This window comes from Eumetopias jubatus, unplaced genomic scaffold (assembly GCF_037043125.1).
Source record: "Eumetopias jubatus isolate StellerSeaLion01/CBP00866 unplaced genomic scaffold, mEumJub1_p1.0 scaffold_14, whole genome shotgun sequence".
Taxonomy (NCBI): Eukaryota; Metazoa; Chordata; class Mammalia; order Carnivora; family Otariidae; genus Eumetopias; species Eumetopias jubatus.
The window spans coordinates 58,975,279-58,987,481 of NW_028274820.1; positions in this window are offsets into that span (position 1 = coordinate 58,975,279).

Below are 12,203 nucleotides of genomic sequence, written 5' to 3' on the forward strand. Positions count from 1 at the left end.
GTCAGTTAGTTTCGATGAAATGCTAAACAAAATAGACAAAAATATTTACCCTCATGGAGATGACATCCTAATTGGGAGAGACAGGAAAGAAAGAATGACCACAATGAATAAGTAAATTATATAGTATTTTAGAAGGTGATGTGGGTTAGAGAAAAACAAAATGTCAACGGATAAGCAGAGTTTGGAATTTGGAGGGGAATTGAGGCAGATTGCGATTCTAAATAGGATGGCCTCGCTGACAATATTTGATCTTACTGGAAGGTGAGACCGCTAGGCTTGTGGGGGGAAGAACATGACAGTAGAGTGAACAGTCAGTGCCAGGCCCTAAGGTAGGAGCAATCAGCAGGCCGTGTTGCTGAAGCAAAGTGAGCAGGAGGGAGAGTAGAAGGAACGAGGTCAGGGAGCTAACAGGGCGGGCACTGTGGCTCAGGCAGGGCCTCGAAGCCCACTGTGAGGACCTGGCTTTACTTTACATCAAAGGGGGAGTCTTTGGGGGGACTGTGGGCAGATCAGTGACAGGAAGAGACTTGGGTTTCCAAGGACCATTCTGGCTTCTGTGTTGGGAACGGACTTCAGAAGCAAGGGTAGAGACAAGGAGACCAATGACGAGATACCAGAGCATCACATGGAAGTAATCCAACTGAGAGACGAAGGTGGCCCAGGCCAGGGGGCTAGCAGAGGAGAGGGCAGAAATGGTTGGATTCTGGATACATTCTGAAGAAAGAGCCACAGATTTTCCTGGCGGGCTGGCTGGCGTGGGGAGGGGATGAGGGAAAGAGAAGAGAGCAGGCCGATGCCAAGGTTATTAGCCTGAGCAGCTGGAAGACAATTTTCTGGATGGGGGAGCCTGGGGGGAGAGCCAGTTTGCAGCAGTGAATTCAGGAACTGGGGTGTGGTCGTGTGAGGGGTGTGAACCTGTCTTAGGAGGAAGATGTCAGTTTGGGAGTTAACCCCCCCCCCCCCCCCCCCCGGGGAAGCCTGGAGACTGGACAAAGAGCACTAAGGGGCTTACGCTATTTGGTAAAAACTGATGAGAAGGACCTGCTCATCTAAACAGGGAATTTCATTTTCCCAACAATGTAAGAAGAGGGAGAGACGGTTAAGAGCAAAAGGATTGTTTGATAATGATTTGTTGTTTGTTTGTTTTTTTTTAAACAGCCCTTGAAAGAAAAACAAAACCAGGGAAGCACATTTAATTTTTAAATTTATTTTTCTCTATTATGGTCACAGCCTTTGGCCAGGGGCCCGAGGCGTCTGTACAGAAAACTCAGAAATGTTTGGGCGAGAAGCAAAGCATGGAATTTTTGTGTGCATGAAAATACTGGCAGACAAAACCAGAAAGTGCAGTAAAGTCCCAGAGCCTGCTCTCGTTAGTTACTGTCACCGGAGGACTGTTTCACGTCTGCAGAGCCGGCCCCGTATCCAAAAGAGAGAGGGCACCCGCGGGTCCTGAGGGACAGAGACCCCTAAGTAAGCGCCGGCAGACGCTTACATAAAAGTTTCTACCCTTCTGAAATCTATCACCATTACCATCGTGAATGAGAGACTGAGCCTCCCCAACTATTCTAGAATCTCCTCAAAATGGTAAAAGAAAAATAAGAAAAAGAAAAACCTGGATCGCGAGGTTCCCCGTGCCACGTCATTCAGCACGGCGTTCGTCCCCTAAGTAGCAGTGGCAAGTCGCCTGGGCCCCTCCCTCCGCGTACCGGGGAGAAGCGCGCGCCCTGCAGGGGGCAGCTGTCCTGGGGAGGCCGCTCGCTGCACGCCCTGCTCCGCAAGGGAACCGCCTTCTCGGGCGGCTGCCCGCTGGCCTCACCTCTGCATCCTGCCATCCCACGCTGCCGACACAACCGGCTGAAGCTTTGTGGCAAGGGATCCAGCAATATGAGGCTTGCCCTCCTAAAGTGACTGTGCGCCCCGGAAGTCACTCTCTCGCCGCAGTGAGTCGGGCTCTGTGTCGGCCACATCCCCGGAGTTGCAATCGCGGCAGTCTGCACGGCCGTGCAGTGCGCTCCCAGCATTCTTCAGCTTTGCAGGCTTCCCCAAAGAGCACTTTGGTGCTTCCTTCCCTCTAGGGTGCTCCAACTGCTACATATCAAAACGATTTCTTTTTTATTTGGTCAGATTACACAAGCCCAAGGCGACGAGTGCCCAATAACCCAGATGTTGTGTGACGCTGCACCAATCTCCTCTCACTTTGTGACTTTAAATTCCCCTGTAAGCTATAGATGGGAACCCCGTGTGTCTATATCTCCACAAGCCAGTCCTCTCATTCCAAGCCATCCTCCCAGGCAATTCGTATTCTGCCGGCATCAATGCGGCCGCTGTAATTGCTCAAAAAGCCATCCATGAGACTTGGCGGCAGGCGCCTTTCCTAAGCTCTGTAATTAATTCTTGGAAAGCCATAGAAGGAGCTTGTTCAGAGCACTGTTAAATCAAAAGCAGGCTTCCTGTTGGCCTGCTCAGATGGAGCCCTCGCAGTTTAAAACAGATAATGAACCAGGCTGAAGAAATCTCCTAACAACCATTCATTCTCCAGCTGTGGAGTCTATGTGCCACCCAAGACAGAAATAGCGTGCATGCGCCATATGCTGATGCAGAGATCACTGTTCTTCTGATGCACAGAAGACCTTGGAGCATGAGCTTTAACTATTGGCCGGACACTGGTTTGCTTACATTATTTTCTTTAACTCATTGGTTTGCTTGTTTGTTTGCTCACGGACACTGAGCTTGTTTTGAATAAAAACATTTCAGAAAGCTGTGTGGGTGGGGCGTGTATCATGAGCTGAAGGGGCAGACTAGCCAAGCTGGTCGATGGGCCTTGGTCCGAATGCATGAGCTCAAACTGGATAATAATACTAAAGCTGCAGTTTATTGAGTGACAGCTACGTCCAAACAGTCTTTCACCCTTGTGCATATATCCTCCCAAGAGCCCTAAGAAGACAAAGTGATTGCCTCTATCATACAGATTAGAGCCTGGTGTTACAGTGTTGTTGTGGACCCCTGGTGATTTCATGAAAATAAGGCGGATTATAGCTTTCTTTCTCCATGTCTAAATAGAACTGCTTAGGTAAAAGCACAGTGCCTTATACACATTAAATACTCAATAAATGTGCTTACTGACTCAGTGAAACTCGCACTTAGTCACTAGTTTTAAAAAGGGAACTGGCCAATTTTCCATAGTAGTGGTTCTCCACTGGGGGTGATCTTGCTACCTAGGGAACATCTGGCAATGTCTAGAGACATTTTTAATTGTCACAGTTGGGGAGAGGGGCTTTGCTACTAGCATCTATTGGGTAGAGGCCAAGGATGCCGCCAAATATTCTACAAGGCACAGGGCAGCCCCTCCCCACAAAAAACTATCCAGCTCAAAATGTCAGTCGTGTTAAAGTTGAGAAATCCCGAGCGATAGCGAAAGTCAACCAATAGATCAACATTTGTTGATTAATATTTAAGTTATCAAACGTCAACCCCACCCCCCAAAATGGTTAACCCCAGAGGCTCTGATGTAGGATTGTACACTAGAACTGGCCAAAGATGTGTCCTTTACATTCCAAAATCTAGACAAGTATCTAGCACAAATATTAACGCCATACACCTTGGTTTGGGAGATACCTGAGAAAGATCAGGATGCCAAGCTCAATCTTGTATATGGGAGTTAATTTTGAATTATCATGTGAAATGAAAACCCGGCCACTATACCAGTATAAAAATAGGCTGCCCCTAACACGCATACCAACTCAGAAGAAAATTTCAACAAATTCCAAAGAAGCAATGACATAGAGACCAGGCTGTCTATCCACAATAATATAAAAACTATAAACCTAGGATAAACATGAAAGCAAAAATTTTAAAACAGTATTTTTTAGAAAAGAAAAGATACATATCTAAATAATTCTTGGATTAAGGAATAACTCATACTACTTTTATCATTTGCTTTTGTCACTTAATAAATCTATCATAAACACTTCTCCCGTACCTTTTTAAAAATATTTTATTTATTTATTTGAGAGAGAGCGAGAGAGAGAGAGCACAAGAAGGGGAGGAGGGGCAGAAGAAGACAGAGAAGCAGACTCCCCACTGAACAGGGAGCCCGATGTGAGACTCAATCCCAGGACCCTGGGATCATGACCTAAGCCAAAGGCTGACACTTAACCGACTGGGCCACCCAGGCTCCCTCTCCTATACTTTTAAAATCTGTTGTAAAATACGACTTTTTGGGGCACCTGGGTGGCTCAATCGGTTAAGTGTTGACTCTTGATTTTGGCTCAGGTTATGATCTTAGGGTCGCGAGATTCAGCCCCATATTGGGCTATGTGCTCAGTGCAGAGTCTGCTTGAGATTCTCTCTCCCTCTCCCTCTTCCTCTCCCCCTGCTCTCTCTTTCTCTCAAATGAGTAAATAAAATCTTTTTAAAAAAAATAAAATATGACTTTTCAGGGCAGCATGATATTCTAACACATGGATGGCATATAATTTATTTAACTAACCCCTTATTTAGGCATATTTACATTATTTTCTATTTTTAGCTATGATAAATCATACTATCATGAACATGAAACATTAACATTTTTACTAAATTGCTCACAAATATATTTTGCACCATTCAGTTCTTCTTATGTTGCTTAATTAGAATATTCCCAGCTGTACAACTTTGTCTGAAGGAAGAGTAACCATAAAAGAAAGAAATTGAGAGAGAGAGAGAGAGAGAGAGAGAAAAGAAACCCTGCATTCTAGATCTTTCCACAACTACGATTGCTCAAGGAAAACATCCAGCCAGGTGCTAGTGGTCTGTGTCACCATTTGAAGAAGAACAAGGCAAAGGCCAGTATAGATACCGCATTATCATATGCCGTCCTTATAAGTTTGTAGATCTCACACGTTCACATGTAAATAACAGGTGTCAAGTGATCTCCACAAGCTGCCTCTAAATCGAACTAAGAATGCTATCACTGAAGCCAGGCAAGCTGGAACAGCAAGGGCAATACGTCAAACGATGATATGAGTTTCATTTAACACCGAGGAAACAAGCATTTCTAGATAACTACAGATCCTGTAAGACAAACAATTCTGGAAAAGGGGAAATAGATGGGTGAGACAAAACTAAAAGGAGGAAAACGGGATGCAATTCATCAGGACTGAAAATATCGGCAGTCCCGGCACAGGGCATTAGCCGAGTAACCAGGCGAGATGCGTGTGAATGTTGACACGATCCACACTGCCTGAACTCTGAGGGAAGCACCGGGCAACGCCTGTCAGGAGCCCACCCTGGCTTCAAACTGCCTTGGCTTGCTTCCGGTGGTAGAGCTGGGTGGCCTTGGCCAAGTTCACCAAGCCTAGGTTTCTGTATTTCTGAAGTGGCTGTAATAACATCCTCTACCTCACAGGGATGCTATGAGAATTAAACGCAAAATCCCATGTCAATAAAGGCTTTAGCATACTGTCACGCACATTCATATGTGTTCAGTAAGCAGTCGCCATTATTACATGAACTTCAAAAGATTAAGAAAAGCCAGATGGCCGGTTGAAAAACAGGAACAGGAACTAGATGTTGTTACTATGCCTCTGTAGTAAATCCCGTAGTTCTTTTTAACACAAGGACATAAATTTAGTTTCTACAAACCGCTTTGAAAACATTCTAAATTTTAAATTGGAAGTGCTGTGAAATCCGTGTGTGGGTTTCTAATACACTCTAGTCATTAAAATAGACATTTAATTTATCTTGGCAAGCCTGCCTGTGGAACTGAGACCATTAGGGCATGAGCGCTGGTAGACCAGCGACTTTCAGGGACACGAGCGAGATCAGGTCGCCTGGGGTCACCTCCCATCGGCTGCCTCTGATTGGAGGTTGATCACATTCTTTTATAAGTGGTGAGGATACAGACCCACGCTCCATGATTTGGCAAAAAAATCATAAAATTTATTTATATTTGCCAAATGCATTCCCTTGATAATGGCTGGATGCCAAAACATTGTTTTCTGTTTTGCTTTGGTTTTGTTTTGTTTTGTTTTATTTTAAGAACTTGGCTTTGAAATATGGAAATTCCCATGATGAGAGGCCACTCAGGGAGAACTGATGATCCCAAAGAATTATCAGCTACTGAGTGTTCCTCTCCACTGAGTCCATAAAACCCTTCCAACTGGAGATAGCTTTAATTTCCTTTCAGTGAGAACGCAGCCTAGCTATACCGGGCCTTTTCTTGACTTCATCATTTCCCCAGGTTGTATTTCAAAGCATCCTATCCATTTACAAAATTAACCAACAGGTAATCATCTTTCCCTTTTTAAAAGCAAGTCTGACTTCTTTGTTCTAATAATCCTAGAAATTACATATGGGCAAGATTTCTATTCCCAGAGAAATGTTTACCTTTGAAAAAGGGGGAAATGTCTGACCCCAAATGCTGCTTCTGGAGTGGCCATCTCCTTGTGAAAGGAGACCCCTTTCCTCACGGAAGTGAAGGGGCAAATGGTTGGTCTAGGGCTTTCTCTCTGTCCCCTCGGTCTGGCTGGGTTCGTGTTGTGCCTCTGCTTAGTGGCTAATGCTTTGCCTTGGCAGAGAAATGTATTGTCTATTTTAATGCTGACCTGTGATGTTTTATTCACATTTTAAATCTTTTATGGCCTGTGGTTCCCATGAGATTTCCCCTTTTGTTAGCATTTTTTCCTGATTCGTATCGATTCTCTATTTTGCCAAAGGGTTAGGAAACCTAGTGCCCTGTTGGCATCATTGCGAAGAATCCGGTGGCTGTTTTCCTCCCCACAAAAGCAGTATCTATAGCCATTTAATTACATAGTTTATTTTTAAATCAAGTATGAAAGAACCGGGGATCATCTTTCACTTAAAGTCAGCTTAGCGTGTTCACAGAACGTCAAACATTCTCAGTTCCTTCAGTTATTGAAATGGGTGTCCTCATCTAAAAGAAAATCAGTACATCTGGTTTTACCCAGCCTAATGTCACAAGATTTTACTGTATACCAGTTTCTTTCTTCAGATAGAAATAGGGTCCATAACTTCAAAAACTGTCAAAGAGAAATAAATACGCTCTGTGGGAGAAATAATAACTCTAGACCTTCCGGTTGCAAAATAATTCTCCTACCTTCCATCAGACACAGCCTGTCTATAACGGTGGCCCCAGACTTCCTTAAATGTGCAAACTGAAGCTGTTCTTATATTTTATATCTAGAGGAATACCAAGGTGTTCTCTGGCAATTGAATTTTTATGAAATAAAAAGTGTTATTCATAGGTATGATCAATAGAGAATAGGCAGGTTATGTCTAACAATTCGTTTTTTCAAAGGCCAAAATCCATGCATCCAGAGACCGTTGATTGTGTAGATTAGAGAGAAGGGTTACTTCAATGTGGAATGGGCCTTTCTGGGCCACCCGGAATTCCCAATCTCTCACATTTCCTTATTTCAAAACTTACTACAGCACTACAGTAACCAAAACAGTGTGGTACTGGCCTAAAGACAGACATGTAGATCAACAGAATAAAGTAGCCCAGAAATAAACCCTCACATTTATGGCCAAATGATTTTCAACAAGAATACTAACACTATTCAATGGGGAAAGGACAGCCTTTTCAACAAATGGTGTTGGGGAACCTGGATATTCACATGAGAAACAATGAAGTTGTACCCTTACCTTGCACCATATATAAAAATTAATTCAAAATGGATTTCTTAGAGGAAAACATACAGGAAAACCTTTATGACATTGGATTTGGCAATGATGTCTGTTGCCAAGAGCATAGGCAACAACAGCGAAAACAGACAAACTGGACTGCATCAAAATTTAAAAATTCTGTGCACCAAAGGGCATAATAGAGTGAAAAGGCAACACGAAGAATGGGAGAAAATATTTGCAAGTGACATATGTGGTAAGGAGTCAATATCCAGACTGTATATTTTATTTATTTATTTTTAAAGATTTTATTTATTTATTTGACAAACAGAGACACAGTGAGAGAGGGAACACAAACAGGGGGAGTGGGAGAGGGAGAAGCAGGCTTCCCTCCGAGCAGGGAGCCCAATGTGGGGCTCAATCCCAGGACCCCGGGATCATGACCTGAGCTGAAGGCAGACGCCCAGCAACTGAGCCACCCAGGCACCCCAATATCCAGACTGTATAAAGAATTCCTAGAACTCAAGAACAAAAGTCAAACAACCCGACTAAAAAATGGGCAAAGAATTTGAATGGACATTTCTCCAAATAAGTTATACAAACAGCCAATAAGCACATGAAGAGATGATCAATACCACAAATAACGAGGAAAATGCAAATCAGAACCGCAATGAGATACCACCTCACAATAGGATGACTATTGTCCAAGAAAACCCAGAAAATAACAAGTGTTGGCAAGGATGTGGACAAATTGGACCCCTTTGTGCACCATTAGCGGGGAAGTGAAATGCTGCAGATGCTGTGAAAAACAGTTTGGTGGTTCCTCGAAAAATTAAAAATAAAATTGCAGTATGATCCGCCGATTCCACCTCTGGGTGTACAGTCAAAAGATTTGAAAGCAGGGACTTGAAAAGATTCTTTGTACGCTCCTGGTTACAGCAGCATTATTCACAATAGCCAGGGGGTGGAAGCAACTCAAGTGTCCGTGGACAGATGAATGGGTAAATACAATATGGAATACGCATATAATGGAATATGCTATTCGGCTTCACAAGGGTTGGAAATTCTGATGCATGCTACAATGTGGATGAGCCTTGAGGACGCTACAGTAAGCTAAATAAGCCAATCGTGAGAAGACAAGTACCGTTTGATTCCACTTATCTGAGTTATCTAGAATAATCAAATTCATAGAGACAGAAAGCAGATGATGGTTGCCAGGGGCTGAGGGGAGGGAGGATAAGGAAATACTGTTTAATCAGCACAGAGTTTCAGTTTTGCAAGATGAAAAGATTTCTGGAGATGGGTAGTGGTAATGATTGTGCAACGGTGTGAATGTACTTAATGCCGCTGAAGTATACACTTAAAAATAGATATGATGGTAAATTTTATGTTAGCTGTACTTTATCACAATTTTTTAAAAGGTTCAAATCTTGCTAGTCTTATATCCTATAAGACTCAGTCATCATCATTCAGTAAGCCCATTTCAAATATTAACTTTGAGGGACGCCTGGGTGGCTCAGTCAGTTAAGCATCTGCCTTTGGCTCAGGTCATGATCCCAGGGTCCTGGGATCGAGTCCTGCATCCGGCTCCCTGCTCAGCGGAGAGCCTGCTTCTCCCTCTGCCTGCCACTCCCCCTGATTGTGTTTGCTCTCTCTCTGACAAATAAATTTTTAAAAAATCTTTAAAAAACCACAAATATTAACTTTGCTTTTTATCTTAACCCTGAATCAGAGCTAGTACCCCTTCAAAATACAAAGGCACCCAAACAAGATGCTTTTACAAATGCTATGGGGAAGCAACATAGCACCCAAACCTGGATTATTTTCTCAGGAAAATTCCTGATTTCCAGCTGATCCACACCTCCCTCTTTATATCCATGTACCTTATTCAATCAACATTTATTTATTGAGGGCCTATTCTGAGCTGGGCATCAGGGACATAAGGAAAATCAGAAGCCACCAGGCCTCCCTCCACTTGAGCTTGAGCTTGAAGGGTAAGTGGAATTTGCCAAGTGGCAAAACATGGGGAATGGTATTCTCAGCAGCAGAAAGAGCACGTGTCAAGGCATGTAGTTATGAAAGAGCAGGACTATCCTGGGAAATGAGAGACATTTCCATGTGGCTGAAGGACTAGTTGCAGGGCATGGAGTTTTGGAGACATGAAACCAGCGAGAATAGTTTTCCTGCTCTCTGCCCTTCCACAGTCTCGTTTAAACAAGCTGCCTTTCTTTCCAATAGTGAAGAATTACTTCTGGGCATCTTGCATGCATTTCAGCAATAGCGGAACTAGAGAAATCTCTGTTGTGGGGTAAAAGCATGAGGAAAAGCGTCTTAGGCCAGACAAAGAAAATGCCTGCACACATGCCACCACCCCCTACTCCCAGCTCCACATCAGACATGACTAATCAATGATTGCTCTCTTTCCTTCGAAGCCACCCACAGTCCTGGTCTTGACACAGCTCTCAGGCAGGCACAACCAACCAACAGATCAAGAAGACACATTAGATGAAACCTGTTTAACACCCCTATCTTAGGGAAAAGCATTTTGCATGGTTTGGATGAACCATGTTGAATATACAGCAAGTAAAATCTTTGTCACTTGTTAGCTCTCAGGAATTTATGGTGGAAATCTAGACTACATGGATAAATCAAGGCTGAATCTTCTCATGCTGAATCTTACTTTAACCTTCGCAAACTTACATTTTCGAGTACCTTCTAAGTATTCACTAACACCATATATATTTGCTGCATGTACTACTCACAAAACTTGGCAAATCAGGCACCTGCATTCCTGTTTAAGAAAAGGAAAATTTGACACAAATATCTAAGTAATACCTTAGGTTATCTAAGGTTAGATATCTAAGGTCAGATCTAAGATATAGATCAGATCTAAGATCTAAGGTTAGATATAAATATCTAAGGTTAGAAAGAAGCAAAGTGAGGATGTGAATACCTATAACCTTTCTACCACATCATATTACCACCACATTATGCTAATTAATTACAGAATAGGTATCACTTTCATTGCCTCATTTTGCATTTAGAGCGGGTTTGGTCAAGAAGTCAAGAAATTGCTCAAAAACTCAAGGATGTTTACAAAGTCAAAACACAGAACTCAAAGGGACATTGGCCACAAATCCTAAGGATATTTTTATGCATGAAGCTCAACAAAATTCAATCAGCATGAAGATCACACATGACCCATAATTGTTGCTCTTGAAAACTTCTGATGGGGTCAGAGAAGTTATGGGATTCCATCTTGTTCTAAGAATCAGGTGTTCACCATGATATTGACATTTTTTTTCCTCTGCACCCAGTCAAGTAGGACATGGTGCTCTTTCTAGTGTCAAGCATTCAACAGCAGTTCAGCTCATCCCAGAGGACACCTTCTTGTCTGAAAAGGGAAACCACAAAAGGTTCTTGCTACCGACGGGTAATTGCTGTTATCCGTACTTGAGTCAAATTGATTTGAGTTCAGTATCTGTCCATTACTCTGGGGAGAATTCCCCTCTGAGTGAAGGATGTAAAGGTGGTTCTCCCCTGAGGTCTCACTCCAGGCAAGGCTGACCTTCCTAAGGTGGCTCTCTTAATGTGTGTATTCATTGGACAATAATTGTATCAGACTTTTTCAAAGTCTTTATTTTTTTTTAAAGATTTATTTTATTTGAGAGAGAGTGAGCACGAGTGGAAGGGGCAGAGAGAGAGGGAGAGAGACTCTCAAGCAGACTCAGTGCTGCTCATGGAGCCCCCCAGAGGGCTCAATCCCACAATCCTGAGATCATGAGCTGAGCTGAAAGCAGGAGTCAGTGTTCAATGACTGAGCCAGCCAGGCACCCCTAAACTCTTTCTTTTGAAGATGTGTTTCATTACAGCAGAATTATTTTATAATGCTTGCTTTGAATTTTCCATTCCTAAGACAATATTTGCCAGGTATTACTAAAGAGGACACCAGTAATATAATTTCTTTAAAACTGGATTATTATCTAAGTAATTTTCAAATTCTCATTTTATATAAACATTCATCACCACAAATAAATAAATGCATCTCTCAACATTTCTTTTTACTATGAAGAAGCCAATGAGTATTTGGCAGGAAAGCCACACAACTCACATTACTTTCCCCTAGGGCTTCAGGAGTAAATATTTTCCGCTATCAATATCTACAGTCACAAATGACAACAAGAATCACTAAATCCACATTTCAGAGCTGATTAAGACACACTAGTGAAGTTGTAAGGAGGACTGGTTTTTCTGCCAAGATGATGAAAATGATATGAAATTCAGGTCGTTGAAATCAGGGATTAGTGGCTCACTCACACCAAGGGCAGTGGAAGTGGGTGCTCCTAGAGTAATAGGACATGCCCTAGACTGGGAGGAGAGTGCTTGTGTTCCAGTCCCAACCCCAACTCTTGTGACCCATGTGACTGTGGACCATGATCAGCGAAATGGAGATGAAAATATCACCTTGCTTTCTCCTCCGTAAGATTGTTACGAAGACAAATGAGATCATGCATGTAACATGCTGGGAAAGTTATAAACTGCTCTATCGAAGGCAGGGTTATTTAGACCCTTGCAAAGAC